This window comes from Protopterus annectens, chromosome 11.part0 (assembly GCF_019279795.1).
Source record: "Protopterus annectens isolate FY-2018-M chromosome 11.part0, PAN1.0, whole genome shotgun sequence".
Taxonomy (NCBI): domain Eukaryota; kingdom Metazoa; phylum Chordata; order Ceratodontiformes; family Protopteridae; genus Protopterus; species Protopterus annectens.
The window spans coordinates 138129638-138147041 of record NC_056745.1 but is presented as its reverse complement, the minus strand read 5'-3'; the positions used below and the strand labels follow the sequence as shown (position 1 = coordinate 138147041).

The window sequence follows — 17404 nt, the reverse complement described above, 5'->3', positions numbered from 1 at the left end:
TACACTAACGTAACACAGCAGAAACAAGGACTAGAAGAATTACCAACGATGGCAGAAAAGTATTTCACTAAGTGTAAAGGGTAAGGGAGTAATATAATAATTAAATTACTCGAGAATAAATGAAACTATAAGGAAAAACAGACTTATCTTTAGAAAAACTCAAGTTCAAGCTGACCACGTCTTTTCGCAAAACGAGGCAAATGAGATCTGTGGTATGTTAGGGGTTGGTACACTACACGTAAAGGAAAAGCTTGAGAGCTTTTTGGTGGCCACAAGCTTTAAGTAATGGCCGAGTCAGATCCAAGGAATGGATCTGAACCCAACAGTTGAGGACAGAATGAAAATTGACAGCATCAGATCCTGAGGTTTTCTGCAGTAACACAGAAGTTGGAGACAGTGGACTATATTAACTTTGTGATGGCACAGATAATTAACTGGACTGGTGTTCCACAGGATAATGTGTTAACTGAGAGGCTGCATCACATTTATGCTCTTACTTTAGCCTCCAGAAAGAAGCCAATACCCATACTGGTTAAAATACTATCATACCAGCAGAAGGAGATGCTTCTGACAAAAATATGGCAAAAAGGAAAGATGATTATTCCAGCCATTAACAGTTGTTAAGATGCTAAGGTGTGATTCATATTGCCATATCCAAAGTCTTGAGCATATTTTTCCAAGTAAGTCAACGATACAAATGGAGGCAGGTTTGGCTTTGGGGGAGATAAACAAGTTCGGTCAACAGAACTCCAGTCAACAAGGTGAAGAAGTCTTGGTTTCTGTTTCCTACGCAAGTAGTATGGGATAAAAAGAGAGGCTGTGCCAGTAAAACTGTTTCCTTTTTCCCCCAACATAAAATGCCTGAGTAACACAGAAATGCCTAAGAGCAGACCAGATGAATTAAGAAAAGCTTGGATTCAAACCAGATGACCCTACTCAAAGAATGTGAGAAACAGGAAGACTAATAGATGAACTTGTTGAACAGTGGCATAAATAGAAGATATTACTCCCAGTGTGAGTTGCTCAAACTTGTGTGAAAATTAAAAAAAAAAAAGTGTCCCATTTCATGCCAGTCAGAGGAAGTAGAGATTTGAGCCAGATGCTTGAATGGTGACAGGGTAAAAATTATGCAGAAGACCAATAAATAATGAAGGAACTTAAGAGTGTAAACTTCATTTTGTGCTACTTATTTTAAAAATACATGAAGCTAAAGCATATAAATGTCATGTTTTGTGTTTGCTCATGAAGGATGCAAGCAGACAGAAAATAAATGTAAGAAAAACTAATTTTTCATTTATATATTTTGTGATAAATGTTTTAACATTATTGGAAAATGCAGTTTATTAGAAGACAATGTGTTACTTAATGTAAGTACAGTAATACATAATGTGTATGGAACAATAACTGTTTTTTGAGCGATTACTGACCTGCTTATTAACAGCAAGCCAATGGAAAAAAGCAAGACAGCTTATCACTTAAAATTGTTACACTGTAGTAGGATACATGAAATGCAGAATTAAAAGAATAAAGTTAATGAACGGTATGCACAATGCAAATTACAAGAATAGAGTAATGAAGATTAGTCAATGGTAGTGTTTTTCTTAATTTCTGTAAAGTAAACTCATTAAATAAGGAAAGCAAAGTGAAGATTGTGGGTACTTTACACAAACAGATGTCTTAGCAGAGTGCAGGTCTGTCTTGTTTAAGTGAAAATTGAAAAGAACTGAACTGACACACTCAAGATATGCAAGACATCAATTAAGAGATGTTCACAGCCTGCACTCTGTGAACTCAAGTGGATTTGTTAGATGGACAATATAGTCTTAGAAGGGCAAGAAAGGTTAGTTTTAAGAGAATGGGAAAATAAATGTATATGAAAATAGTGTTGAAAGTAAATATCTATCTTATTAGCAGCTTTATTTTTTTAAATGTACTAAGCATAAGCCGAAAGAAGAAGATAAAGTCATAAAAGCATTTTTTCACAATACTAGTCGTAATTTTTTTTTCAAATAGATAGATTTTACTTTAAAGTTTAATTGAATAAATGCAGATTGTGTTTCTATACTTGGAACAGGAAACACATTCCTGTTAAGGAAGTGGTAATGTGTTTTTATGCAAGCCCTGGCCAAATGAGGCTGTGAATAAGTATCACTATTTTTAAGGTGGGTGTTAATGAAAGTAAACATCATGCAGAACCTGAGGCTTATGGAGTTTTGTTTTTTCAGCTATACAAAGTTATTTTATTCTGTTCTTTAAAGCGATTTGAGAAATGGTATAATGAATTGAAATGTTTGGAAAATGTGACATGAGCTTGAAAAAATGTGTGAAATTGCAAATAAGTGTTACAAAGTATGCATAAGCTATTAGTAAAAACATATATATGCCTACTGTACTGGTGTGCAACATGCTTTGTAAGTGATTGTAGCTTTAAAATAACAGCATGGCTGATTTGTCAGTTTTAACCTAGAATGACCTTACAGGCACAGAAAATAAGCAGATTACTGAACTGTACTAATAAATGTACGGAGCAAATCACAGAAGATGCATTTGGATAGAAGTGAACAAATGATTTGATAAAAAAATGGATTTCCGTGCAGATGTTTGGCAGCATATCTGGGACAACATAAAAGGGGTAGTATTATATTGATAGGAGGAGTTACTCCAATTGCAGTACTAGATGGAAAAAGAGAAGATTTGTGTCAGTGAGGGTATACTGGTAAGGAAATAAACTTACTTTGGTGTGCATGTACATCCACTCTAAAATTAAAAGTTATATACTCACCAAAACTAGGCATCTGTGTTGTCCATTTTTATTCTTCCTTGATGAATGGGTCTGGGATTCGATCCCTGGATCTGAATCAGCCACATATTTTTGACTTTGGATCTAACTCTCAAGCTCTTCCCTCTACCTATAATGCCCTATTCGATCTCAATACCTACAATCAAGTTTGTTGCTATAAAATCCCAATTAATTAAATAAGGAAAGGAATAGCTCAAAGAATAGGGCTCAAACCTGGAACTATACGTTCCAATAAGAAATCCAACAGGTACCTCCAGAACATTATAGGAAGGGGGTGGATGGAAGAAGTTGAGGAAGAATGAAAATGGCCAACACAGCTGCCTAGTTATGGTGAGTATATAACTTTTAAATCTGATTTTGTCCTTTTCATTCTTCCTCAACGAATGGGACAGAGTCCCCAGCTACAGTAATCTTGGGAAGCCCTCATGGAAGGATATTCCAGAGAGCCTTTGAGCCAAAGGCAGATCTGCTTCTGGATATTAGATCCACTCTATAATCAGTACAAAGATATCAGCACTGGACCATGTGGCTGCTGCGCAAATATCATCAACAGACGTTCTTGACCAAAAAGCAGATGAAGTAGCCATGGATCTAGTTGAGTGGGCTTTAGGTGATCTTGGTAGAGAAATGCCTTGTTGAGAATAGATCCAAGAAATCCAATCAGTTATCCATTTAACCAACATAACTTTAGAAACTGGATAAACCAGTCAATTTGATAAAAAGATAAATAGCTGATCTGATTTTCTAATTTGTTTCCTTCTGTGTAGATAAAAACATAACTTTCTGTGCACATCCAGAAGATATAGCTTGTATTCTCCTTTGAAAAATATGGAAAGAAAAATGGTAAATTAATGGATTGGTTAATATTAGATTCAAAAGTCACTTTAGGTAAAAAAGAATGGTTTGTTCATAAAGTTACCCTATCTTTATGGAAAATAATGTAGGGAGTCTTTGATGAAAGAGCCTGGCATTCAGAAATTCTACTTGCAGAAGTGATATCTACTAAAAAGACTGTTCTAGAACAGGAAATTTAAGTCATTTTTTGCTGAAGTTTCAAAGGGTTTCTGAGTAAGACCTTGAAGCACCACAGCCAGATCTCAAGGAGGTGAAAAATCCTTTATTGGGAATCTAAGTTGAAAACTGCCTTTCAGAAAAGCTTTACATAACTTTGAAGAAGCCAAAGAATGATTATCATCTCCTATATGAAAATTAAAATGGCTGCCAATTGTAGTAAAACTAGCTTATTCATTAAAAGAGTAGCCAGAAACTCAAGACTAGCAGAGACTGGGGAAGTAAAAGGGTCATCATTATTTCTCAATGCCCAAAGGTAACATCTTTTCCACTTGCACTTGTAAACCTTGTTTGTGAGAATAAAAGAATGGTATGAACTGGGAAGAAAGCCTGGACTGTCTAGCGGTTAGTTTAAGGGCTGGAATATTGGGATGACTCATTGCTGAGGGGTGTGAGAGGAGAGCTGGAGATGGGGCAAGTATCCAGGAAGGACAGCGAAGATGAGACCAAACAAAGGGGAACCACATCTGTCGAGGCCAGTGGGAGCAATGAGGATGACTGAGCTCTTCAAATGAACTGCTTTATGTAGGAATTTGAGAATCAAAGGAAGTTGGGGGATAAACATAAAGGAGACTGGATGGCCAAATGTGGACTAGAGCATCTCTCAGTGACTCCCCTTGAGGGGGGATCAGAACAAAATACCTACTGCAATTGTTGTTGTGGGGAATGCAAAGAGGTCACAGCCAGGTTGGCCTCAATGATGGAAAATTTCCTCCACCACTGATCGGTTGAGACACCACTAATGATGCATCAGAATGGATCTGCCTAATTTGTCTGTTAATATGCTGTTTTTTTCTGGAATGTGCACTGCAACTACAAAGCAATTAGTGAAGATCACTCACTGCCACACTCTTATAGCTTTTTTGCAGAAAGGGTAAGACCAGGTTCCCCCTTGCTTGTTGATGTACCAGACTACAAACACGTTGTCGGTCTGAATCACAACATTTCCTAGAGGAAGAGCATCTTGAAATGCCTGCATTGCTAATAGGACTGCTCTCATCTCCAGGACACTGACATGTGAATTGGTCTCTTGAGGGGACCACGTGTCTTGGACCGTCCTTCCCAAGTAATTCCCCCCACTTCAACTGGGAGGCAACCATAGTCACTGTGGCCAATGGGGGGTGGAAGAACAAAGGGTTGACCTACACAAAATGTCATCTGACTGGATCCACCAATGGATGTAGTATTTGTAAATTGGTGTAAGCTTGATTGGAAAGGATAGGGGTTGTTGAAGAATAGACCACTGAACAGCTAGAGTCCACTGAAGAACACACATATAGTATCCTGCTAAAGGAAAAGTACTATTGCTGCTGCCATAGATTCCAGAGCTTGAAAAATGAATCTTGCTGGAGGAGATAGATGGGAAAGAATCTGATGAACCGATGAGATGGTAAGATGCAATTTGTATTGTCATGTTCAGATGTGCACCAATAAACTTCAGGCTCTGTACTGGTTTATAGGTTCATAGGTTCATTGGTAGGTACTAGGCTATCGGCCCAAGGGCCTAAGTAAGCCTAGCCAACAAGGTTCCCTGACTTATGCCACCCAAGAAAGTGAATTTCCTGTGCCCCTGTCGAGCAGAGCCACAGAAGTGATCCCTGGGGTGTATTTCCTATTTCCCATCCACTCATCAAGATTTTTCCTGAAGAGTGCTAAAGAGGAACTTTGCTTGACATAGATGGGTAGCTTGTTCCAGAGTATAGGAAGTCTCTGAGACAGGAATCTACCCCCCCAGCAAGTCCTGTTTATTGTGGTGACAAGGTTTAGGTCCCTAGAGTGTGTAGCTCAGAAGGATTGGGATTTCTTTAGGTGCAGTATGTCCAACAGCTCTGGGTTTAACATAGCTTTATATGTTAGGCAGAGCTCTCCTCAGAGTAGGTGATATGCTACAGAGTAAAGCTGGAGTTTTTTGAGATTTTCAGTGTAGGGTATCTGTTTGAGGCCAGTAATCCTCTTTGTGAGGTACTTCTGTGGCCTTTCTAGCTGTTGAAGATGTCTTGTGAGATACATTCCAAAAGGAGCATTGTACTCTATAATGGATCTAATGAGTGCTGAGTAGAGGGGAACAATGACCTCTTTTTTCCTGGATGAGAACCCTTTTGTGATGAGGTGTGCCGCATAGAAGAATTTTCTGACTACTGTGGTGATGTGATTATCAAAGGAGAGACTACTGTCCACCTGGGTCCCAAGGTCTCTTATCACACATTTGGCATTAAGTAGACTGCTGTTTATGTGGAAGTTCATGGGTACAGAGTTTTAACCAAAGGGGATGACAGTGCACTTTTTGGCATTGAGCTTGAGGCCATGCCTCTGACACCAGGCATCTGTCTCAGTGAGGTCATTCTGTAGGATATCCACATCACTGGTGTCAGATTTGAGTTGGTGTAATTGATTGCTATTTCCATTAAGTGACAAATCTAGAGCAAATAGTCCCCTGGATTATTGAAGGAGATGCATGGAGGGGGCGGTAAGGAGACAGTCATCCAGATATGGAATTACATGGAATCCTTTTAGTCTCAAGTGAGCTGTCACCACTGCTATACATTTGGTGAACACCCTGGGGGCTGTGGTGAGTCTAAAGGGCAGGGCTCTGAATTGGTAATGACTGGCTCCCAGTCAAAAGAGTAAATATCTTCAGGAGCACCTGCTGGTTTTGATATGATAGTACACATCCTGAAGATCTATCTAAAGAGCACATCCAATCCTTGTGAATAAATGGTAGAATGGACTGGACCATAACTATTCAGAACTTTGACTTTGTCACATACTGATTCAGTCTGCTCATATCCAAAATTGGTCTCAGGTCCCCTGTCTTTTTGGGCACTGAAGAGAAGTGTGATTAAGTTCTGAATCCTATTTGGTCTGGTGGTACTTCTTGGATGACTCTTTTATCTAGTAGCTTTTGAATTTCTTGGGCTACTGTCTTCCTCTGACTGGGTGGAACACTGGGAATCTTTTTTTCTTTTGTAGATTGAGGGGGTGGAAAAATGGTATGGCATAACCTCTGAATATCATTTTTAACACCCAGGAATCTTTTGTTATAGTAACCTAAGGCATCTGGGTGCAGGACTATCGTCAGCTGACTGCCTCCAGAGGTGGGGGCAGCACTTCAGGAGTGCTAAAAGCATCTGTCCAGAAAAGAATCACGTAAACCCTGATTTTGTGGGCCTCCTCTGCCTCTAGGGTGATGTCTATCTTTAGAACTGCCTCCTCTGTCTTGGAAGGAGTTGTCTTCACATGGATCCTGGAAATGTCCCTGAGATTTGTGAAATTACATTTTCTTACCACCTTTCTGACTTCTAGAGAAGGTTCGTTGAGGGGTAAAGAACTTGATTCTCATGGCAGACAGGGTTTTCCTTCTTGTGCACTGTGGGTAAGCATTTCATTCACAGATGGACCAAATAAAGATGTTCTGTTAAAGGCAGCATTGATGAAAGATGTCTTGAAAGACTCTGAAAAAGTCACATAGCTGCATCCAGACATGTCTCCTTATGGCACTGCCTGAAACGGCAGCCAGTGAGGTGCCATTAGCTCTGTGAGAGATCAACCTCGTGGATGCATTGGAAAGTGACAAAACAGTGGCCAGCTGAGAAAATGATCTTTAGAAATCCTCTGCAGAAATGGACTCAGAGAGATATTTTGATAGTTTTTAAGGTTCATAGATTCATAGGTGTGTACTAGGCTAATGGCCCTGGAGCCTTTACAAGCCTATCCCATAGTATTATCCTGGCATCGTGCCACTCGACCTTAGTTCCCAGTGCCTCTGTCGAGTAAAGCCACTGGAGTTATCCCACAGGGTGAATGTTCTCTTTCCCATCCACTCATCAAGATTTCTCTTGAAGATGGCCAGTGAGGTGCTCTGCTTGACATGTATTGGAAGTCTATTCCATAGCATGGACAGTCTCTGGTTATGAACCTGTCCCTCCAGCACGTTCTGTTGATTATGGTAATGAGGTTGAGGTCTCTGGAGCATGTGGTGCAGAGGGATTGGGATTTCTTTAGATGTAGTATTTCTAACAGAGTTGGGTCAGACATGGCTTTGTAAGTCAAGCAGAGATCGCCTCTAAGTAGGCGATATAAGACAAAGAATAGCTGGAGTTTTTTTGCCTGTCCATATAGGGCAAATGTTTATGGCCTAGGATCCTCTTTGTGAGGTACTTTTGCGGCCTCTCCAGTTGTTGCAGGTGTTTAGTGAAGTACATGTCAAATGGGGCATTGTACTCAATGATTGGGTCTAATGAGGGAAGAGTAGAGGGAGACAATGACCCCTTTCTTCCTGGATGCAAAACCCTTAGTAATGGTATGTGCCACACAGAAGGACTTTCTGACCACAGTGGCAATGTGGTGGTCAAAAGAGAGGTTGCTGTCAACCTGTGTTCCCAGATCTCTTATAACGCCTTCTGTGTCCAATGGACTACCATCGATGTGGTAATTCATGGGAACTGGGTTTTTCCCAAAGGGGATGACGACACATTTTTTGGCACTGAGCTTAAGGCCATAGTTCTGACATCAGTCGTTGGTCTCAGTGAGGCCTTACTGTAGGATCTCAACATCACTCTGGAAGTTAATAATAGCTCCCAACTTGCAATCGTCTGCGAACTTTGTCAGCCAGAGTCCCTTCGTGTTGGCCTGGTCTTCAGAGAAGTAGATACCAAACAGGAGAGGACCCAGGACCGAACCCTGTGGGACTCCACTTGTGACTGGTCGGCAGTCTGCCTTGGAGCAGCTACTTTCACACTGTGGGTTCTACCTGTGAGCCAGTTTGCAACCCACCTAGTTATATAGGGGTTGATGCCTAGCTTAGTGAGTCTTTCTATGATACCTGAGTGGGAAATGGTATCAAAGGCCTTGGTCAGATCAAGGTAGGCTGTATGAACCACCTTGTCTTCATCCACAGCTCTGGTGACTGACTCAAAGAAGTTGACCAAGTTGAGCAGGCATGATCTACCCTTCACAAAACCAAACTGTGTGGGATCCAGAGTTTGGAGATGCACAATATCCTTGTTTATTAGGTCCATGATGATGCGTTCCATATTTATATCAGAGTCGTCAGGCTAATGGGGCAATAGTTCCCAGGGTCTGTAGTCGCTCCTCATTTGTGGAGAGGGATGACTGTAGCAGTGCGCCATTCGGTAGGGACAAAGCCTGAGGTGAGGCTGTGACTGAAGAGGGCACACAGGTGAGATGCCAGTCCATGCTGTAGTTCATGTAGAACACAGCCAGGGATATTGTCAGGTCCCACAGAAGCTGTATTCTTGGCCTTGAACAGTGCTGTTTTAACCTGTGCAGCAGTAATACTGGGTGCCTGGCAATCAACTGGTATTGTGACTGGTCCCTTGGGGGGGGGGGGAGTAAAGCTGGCACTGAATTTGTTGGCCAGTATATTGGCAATATCTGTTGGCTCGGTATAGGAGGTACCATTGTGCAGTAGCTCAGAGCAAACCTGGGTATTGCCGTGGAGATTCTTTACATAACTACAGAAGGCCTTGTGGTTGTCTTTGCTATTTGCTGCAATTCTGTTTTCATAGCTAGCTTTACAGGATTTGATGAGGGATCTCAACTTTTTGTTGAGGCTGATAAGGGAGTTTTTCCAGTCTTGGGACTTCACCTTATTCCACATCAGTTTCCTCCTTCTGTTGTAGAGTTTGTTTATGACAAAGGACCACCAGATTGGCTTTCTTTTTTGGAGGAGAGCGTCTTGGTTCTATTGGGTATGGCAAGATCCATGCATTTGTGTACGTGTTCGTACAGTGCATTTGTGTATGATTCGTCTGTCATGCAACTGATCTCCATTTGTATGGGTGCCGTGAAGTTAGCCACCTCTGTTTTTAGAAGCCCAAAGTTAGTTCTTGAGAAGTTTTTCATGGTGGTTACCTTTGCGGGCGGTGGGGTGGGGTGGGAGGGATGTGGATTTCCAAGGTGATTAGTTTGTGGTCGGATCTAACCAGGGAGGAGTTGACTATTGGTGTACAGCATCGGTCGCCCATGTTAGTAATGACCAGGTCAAGGATGTTGCTAGCTCTAGTGGGGGTAAGAACGAGCTGGTCCAGGGCACTGGAATTAATAAATTCCAGGAAATGTTGGGCAAGTGTATTGGTACATGAGTAGTTTTCCCAGTTAATGGAGGGGTAGTTGAAGTCACCCAGTATGAGAGTGTTAGGTGGACCCTAATATTGTCCAGGGTGCTTAGGAATGTGGAGTGTGAGTCTTGGGACATGGTTGGGGATCTGTAGCAGGCTATGACCTGAAACACTGTCTTACCCAGTGTTAGCTGCACCTGAAATATCTCAGATGCGTTATGTTGGGCTAGCAGTCTGGAGGTGTGCACATCCTTTATGAATATGGAAACACCACCACCACCTTTGGAGCTTCAGTCCAAGTTCTGGGGCCGAAAGGTGTGGGATGAGTTATAGCCTTGGTAAAATCACTCTGCAGTATTGTGAAATATGCCAGGTAAGAGACCTCAAGGCTAATGTCGTTGAGGCAAAGACTCACTTTCCGAATCCATCCAGTGCCCTAGACACTGTCTTGGCGGGTGACAGATAAGATCCATTCTGTTAGCTTTTTTTAGTTGCCTCTGCCACCACCATAGTATCTACTGGGGCTCCTTTGCTCCAGTGGGGCATATCATTAGGGGGAGCTAGGAATTTGCTAGGTCTTCTTGGTATTGGCTCAATGGAATCTGGCTCCTTCCATGCCCGGTGAGAGACTAAATCAATGAGTTCATCCACCAGGGGGGTAATCCAAGATGTAGATGGGCCAGAACAAAAAGCTTCCAAAAATACTGACTCCTTTGGAAAATAATTATTGGAAGACCAACCATCTTTTTGCCTAAGGATCTCCAATATGTCTCCAAAAGAGACATCATCAGGTAGTGATCTGGGGGACCCTTCTCCTTCCTTGAAATTGGTATCCTCAGTGAGAGATTCCAATGGGGAATCTATGTGCCTCCTCTTGCACATTCTTCTCCAATGGATCTGCACTGGGGGATGTTCAGGGGAGGTATCAGAAAAGAGGGGGAGTTCCTTTATGGGAACTGATTGGAAGCTAGTTGGAACTAGCTGGCCCTATGGAATAGGCCTGATGGACTAAGAGCTCATAAATGAAGAGGGAATAGGGAGTGGATCTAAGGGATGAGGGACCAGATCTCGAGAAAAAGAAAAAGCCATTTCGACAACCTCAAAGGCAAATGAACCCGGAGAAACCATGGCCAACCATACTAAAGCCGAGACTTCTAGTGTGGGTAGATCACAACTTCAACCGGATCCATGCCTGGGGGAGGGAATCAGACTTGAGCTGTCCTGTATCAAGGTTCTGAGGAGCAGGGATGGATTCAATAACATTGGAGTAGACCCCAGCGCCATGGATCTGACACCGACGCTTTAGCTCCGGGACCTGTTCCAATCCAATGGTATAGGCGTGTAACTGGTAAAGGATGCTGTCAGAGCTGAGGAAATGATTCTCTTTGGATCCAATGCCAGATATCTCGGAGCTGTTGGATCCTGGGGCTCCGAAACCAAAGGATGGATCACAGAAGGAGACAAGTACTTTGTTAATAGTGGTTGGACGACTCATAGATCCAGTCAGGGACAAAGCCAAAATGACCCTCATCTGGATCTGAGGTTGGAGGAACGTTTGCATCATCCTATCCACATTTGCTTCTGAAAGACTTCTGGAGGACCTGGAGGATGTGGTAGACTGGGGTCTGAAATTATTTTTTTGGAATTTGCATGAAAGAAGAGTGTAGAGTAGGAGAGACCCGATCCAAGATGAACTCTGGAGTGTGGGCTCTTGGTGAATGTGATGTACCAGGTTTCAGATACAATGACTTGGGATCCGTAACCTGAGCTGTGGGACGAGTTGAAATATTGATCATATCTGAAACTTACGGTTCTGAGGATTTTGGATCTGTAGTTTGAACCTTTGGGTCAGAGGATGCCGGATCCAATGATTATGAAATTTTCAGAGGTGGTTCTGAAGAAGTCCTAGGGGACTTTGGTACAGAGCACTTTCTATGTTCGAAAGGACCAAGTTTAAAAGTTTTACTGGGGGTTTGAACCCTTGAAAAAGATGCTGATGAAGGAGGAAGAAAAGCCTTCAAGATAAATTTGTTGCATCTATCAGCCAACTCCCTGGAGTTGAACGCATCACATATACCACAGTTAGTCTCTAAACAGGCTGCTCCGAGACAATATACGCACTCCTTGTTGGCATCTGAGTTAGTGATTTTGTGTCCACAAGAAGTGCATTTTTTGAATCCTGGCGACTTGCAGCCATGACAGTTTAAGAATGGAGGCAGCGAAACAAACAATATATATATGACAGAATAAAAAATGTTTTTGAAAACAGTTTATAGGGAGGAAGAAATTATCAACAATTGTAATTAAAGATTACCCTAAAAGGCAGGTAGAAAGAGGTTACAGAAAAGAAGAGTTATTACCCATGGTAAACAGAAGAAAATACTATATAGAAATAGTACTCACTCTATTCAAAATATAACCGGAAACTAAGAGGGAGGTGAAAGCTAACGAAGATTAAAGATTAGGGTAAAGAAAACAAGCTTACTTACAAAAAAAATATCAGAACACTGTATACAAATCACTCAAGAAAAGGACCCTATGTCTGAGCACGATGGTGGCAAACAAGATCTGATGTATTGAGAATTGACTAGGGCATTATGGGTACATAGAGGAGCTTGAGAGTTGGATCCAAAGTCTGAAATATAATGAAAGGATCCGAGACCCATCCATTGAGGAAGAATGAAAGGACAACAACAGATCTGTAGTTATAGCATTTAAACTGATTATGGGAGAAATAATCAGATTCCAGTACTGCATTTTATGTCTAGGTTTTCAGTGGAATTTAGTTTGTAGTACTGAAGATATGCCAAGGGGGCATTACAGGGGAAACTATAACTAGAAAATGGTGGATTTTTAAAGCTGTATATGAAAGCATTTGGTATAGAGAATGTTATTTCAGGTGTAGCAGTTCAGTGGGACTTTACATATTATTCTCCTCCAAGATACAATAACTGAGCTACTCTGGACAGAAACTATATATCACAGGAGCATGTGAATTTTGTTGAAAGCATTGAGATTCATCCAATAACAATATCTGACCAGGCACCTATAAGAGTTAAGACAAAAATGCAAGCAACTAAAAAGAAAGATATTGACATTTCCCTGCATATTTATTAAAAAGGGGGATTTAAGGACTGGGTAATAAATAAAATTCAAGAGTTAGGGAAAATAGAAATCATTCTAGAGGGACAGGCTAGGGCTCAGGATAAAATGAAGATCTGATTTAAAAGTATAATGGGATTACAGAAGACATGGATGTAAAAAAACATGTTGCCTGTTTTTTGTTTATTTATAATATTTACTGCACTTTTTTTATTGCCTGCCATCTACTTTTATACTGTATTGATTTACTGTGTAGTAAATTACACTTTTATACTGCAATTGCCTGCTATACTGTGCCTGTAAAATCTAATTTTATTACTGTTTTCACTGTTTAACAAGTTTTTTATTGTTTCCACAGTTTGTTATGCATTTACTGGTATTTTCTCACTGTTTTAAATCTATCTCTTCTGCCTGCTCTGGTTTTCCCACCAAGCAGTTCCTAATTAACTGATCTGTTAACTGTTGAAATCATTCTTTAGAGGCTCTTGGCTGATTTTCTGCTGTTTTAAACATTTTTTTCAGTGTCTTACTGCTATTTTTCCGATGTGTTAAATATTCTCTACTCTTTCCCGCTAAAACTAGGGTAGCTAGTAGCTGTAGCATAGTTCAGATCCAGGCCTGCTGCTTCTGGAACTCTTTGTAGTGGTTTGTTTGTTCTGAGCATGTTTTCCAGGCCATCTTGGACAGGAAGGGGCCTATCTGCACTTTTATGAGTGAACTGCATTTGATTGGCATCTGACTGGTAAAGGGAGACCGGACTAGGGCTTGGAATAAGCATCCTCATTGGTCCTTTTAAATTTTGTTAGAGTTATTTTTTAAGCTTTAGCTTCTGATAATTAGGCCCCGCAGCTGAGCAGGTTTTGGCTTGTTTGTGCATTGGGCAGCACCTTGCACTACTGTGCAATTGTGCACCAAAGACGGACAGTTAAATTCAACAAATTTTCCCTTAAAATCCAGGCAGAAATATTCACTCACAGAGCTTCTCTGTGATCATTTATGAAAAGCCAACCCTAGTGACAACTGTCTTCAACACAGCATTATGGACAGTTGGACTACCCTTGTTTCTCCTGCCAACCTTGTTGACTTGGGTCTCTTGAGCTAGTGTAGCAATTGCTTCATGTACACAGACAACCCTCTACTAATAATACAGTCTAGTACAGAGTGCAAGAGATGTATTTACACCAAAAATCTAGAATTCATTCTCTCTCTCACTCAAAACAGTAACACGAAGAAGGTTGTCAACTCACCCACCACTACATATTCACATAGTACCACTACTTATACACATACCACCACTCATACATGTAGTACGCATCAAACATGTAAATCCACATACGTGGAGGTTCTCTCGAAAAACTTACTGAAGCACCAGAGACCTCCAAAACACAAGTCTACTACAGCTGACACATTCTCCACACACCCATGACACATAACAACACCAGCGTCTGAACCACCAAGCCAGTAAAGCATAACATTCAAAAAAACAAGTTTTCTTGTCATTGGAGACAGCAGTGAGACACACGGATGTCACACTTACCAGGTTGGACAAGGAGAAAGTCATGGCCAGCTGCCTGTCTGGTGCCAGGATTCATGAAATCACACATGCACTCAAGTCCCTCGGCAACAAGTACCATTATGACTCTATCATAGTTCATGTTGGTGTGAATGACCTGACATATACCTCAGAGAACTGGTCGAGCTCTCTGAGTACGTGTCCCAGGCAGGTACGTCCCTAGCCTTGAGCAGCATAATACCCTCACCTAGAATGATGTCACAGTATAAACAAAAATGATTGATTTCAATAACTGGCTTAGTTTTTGGTGTCATTCCAAGGAGATCCAGTTCCTGTCTGTCTGGAAAGCCATGGTCAACAAACCTCACTGCTTTGCAAGAGATGGTTTGCACTTGGCATCTCTAGGATTTCGGCTGTTGGCAAAGGCTCTTGTCTCCCTCATAGTGCCTTTTTGAGCAAGGTCTTGAAAACAACATTACCAACATGAAATTAGCCAGTCAGAACAAAATTAGGGTCATGCTGTTAAATGCTAGGAGCTTAAACCAAAAACTGCACTCCCTGAAAGCACTTCTATCTCTAGAAGATGTAGATGTCTGTGCAGTCACAGAAACATGGTTTAAGACCTCAGAGACTACTCTGGCCCTATAAGGTTACAATGCCTTCCACACCTTGAGACCACAAAATGAACGTGTGGAAACTAAATGAGGTGGCGTGTCAGTCTATATTAGAGATAAATTCACCTCATGTCTAGTTAGACTGGACATCTCCATGGAGATACTCCAGGTCCAGGTTATAGTGGGTAAGATCCCCATTCAAGTTCTAGCCAGTTATAGATCCCCCTCCAGGGGTCAAGACACCCACAATTTTACTGAACACACTGGTTATTGGGGATTTCAATTATCCCTCCATCAACTGGGAAACCTACTCTGGTCCAAACTCGCTAGCACAAACGTTCCTTGACTTTGTGAATTCAAATGCCTTGGAGCAAATTGTCCATACCCCAACAAGAGGAACAAGCATTCTATATCTGGTCATCACCAACATGTCAAACAGGTGGACTGCTGCAACTGTTGGACCCTTATTAGTGAAAACTGACTACAAATCAGTCATCTTCAAACTGACACTAACACCAGAACTCACAAAGGGTGAAATCAGACTAAAAAACTTCACCAAGGCAAACTATATCCAGTAGGTGAATGTGTAAATGCATTCCAAGCCCTACCACAAGCTGAAAGTGGTAACTCTGCCAAAGCTTACACTAAAGCCCTGTGCAATCACTTGCATAAGTGTATAAACTGGGCTGTACCAGATAAAATCAAAGCCAGAGCCCCAAGTAAAATCACACTGCCATGGTGGACTTCTAGCATCAACAAGCTCTACAATAAACGTAAAAAGTTGCTGTCCAAGAAAACAAAGACAAGGACCATACACTGGAAAAGGACCTTCCTTAGCTTTAACAGGCAAATAAGACAACTTGTCAAATTGTCCAAGAGCTCCTTTGAGAAAAACCTAGCAAGTACTGCCAAGAATAACCATAAGGCCTTTTACAGCTATGTACATAACCTAAAGGGTAGAACACAAGCATGTGCTGAACTGGTGGCCAACGGTATCACACACAAACTGACCCCACAAAGATAGTGAACCTGCTAGTGGATAGGTTTGGCAAAAATTTCACTCCCTTATCCCCTCCTAACTTACAACAAACCCTCCCCCAAACCTCCCCCCACCTTACATATCTGAAGAGCAGGTCCTCAAATCCCTGTCCAAGGCAAAAAACACAGCCTCAATGGGACCAGATGACATCCCAGTCTGTCTTCTAAACATGGTAAAACATGAACTAGCATCACCACTAAGTACCCTTTTCAATGATAGTCTAACCACAGGCTTTGTTCCTGCGGAATGGAGAACAGCTACAGTTATTCCCTCCACAAAGGTGGCCTAGCAATAGACCCAGGGAACCGCAGACCCATAAGCCTGACCAGCCTCATCTGTAAGGCCATGGAACATATCAATATGGACCTCATAAATAAAGACATATGCGACCTCCAAACCCTGGAGCCTACCCAATTCAGCTTCGTGAAGGGCAGATTCTGCCTGTTAAATCTGGTGGATTTATTTGAAAATCTGACCAAGGCTATTGGTGAGGGAAAATCTGTGCACACAGCATACTTCAACTTGTCAAAGGCTTTCGACATAATCCTACATTCAGCAATTACCGATAAACTTAGCAAACTGAATGTAAACCTCTTTGTTGTAATATGGGTTGCCAAATGACTCACAAACTGGACACACACTATCAAGGTGTGTGACTCCACATCAACCAGCAGACCTGTTACAACACTGGGGTGCCACGGGGGTCAGTGCTGGGCCCCCTACTGTTTGGTATATATTTCTCAGAAGTTCAGGTCAAAACTAAAGGGTTGTGGCTGACCAAGTTTGCAGACGACTGCAAACGTGGTGCAATCATTGACTTTCCAAATGATGTCAGTATACTCCAGGATGGTCTCACACAGATCAACGATTGGTGTTATTAGTCATGGTCTCAGTAAGGACACATCATTTTTTGTTTAAGGTAGTTGAATGTGTCCATCAAGATTTAAGACTGGGGGACATGAAAAGTAGGCTTGAATTAAACGAATTAAAATGGATAATTGAATTGCAGGCTGAGAAGTACCCCACTCTGATGGACCTCCTGCATATCTGTAAAACAAACTGCAACATAAATACCCACTCTAGACTTAAACCATTCCTGTGATATATATAGGACCTGTTGGAGACAGAGGTATGTATCTCAGAGACTACATCTTCTGTGGAACAGGCTTCCCATCCATGTGAAGC

The 17404-nt window shown here is 41.6% G+C and overlaps 1 protein-coding gene across 5 annotated transcripts in view; it reads right to left on the bottom strand.

Annotated features, from left to right (window-relative positions):
- The window catches only part of LOC122815212 (voltage-dependent L-type calcium channel subunit alpha-1C-like), a 2602552-nt gene that overhangs the window by 620234 nt on the left and 1964914 nt on the right, over positions 1-17404 (bottom strand). The gene's annotated exons all lie outside the window — the stretch shown is intronic.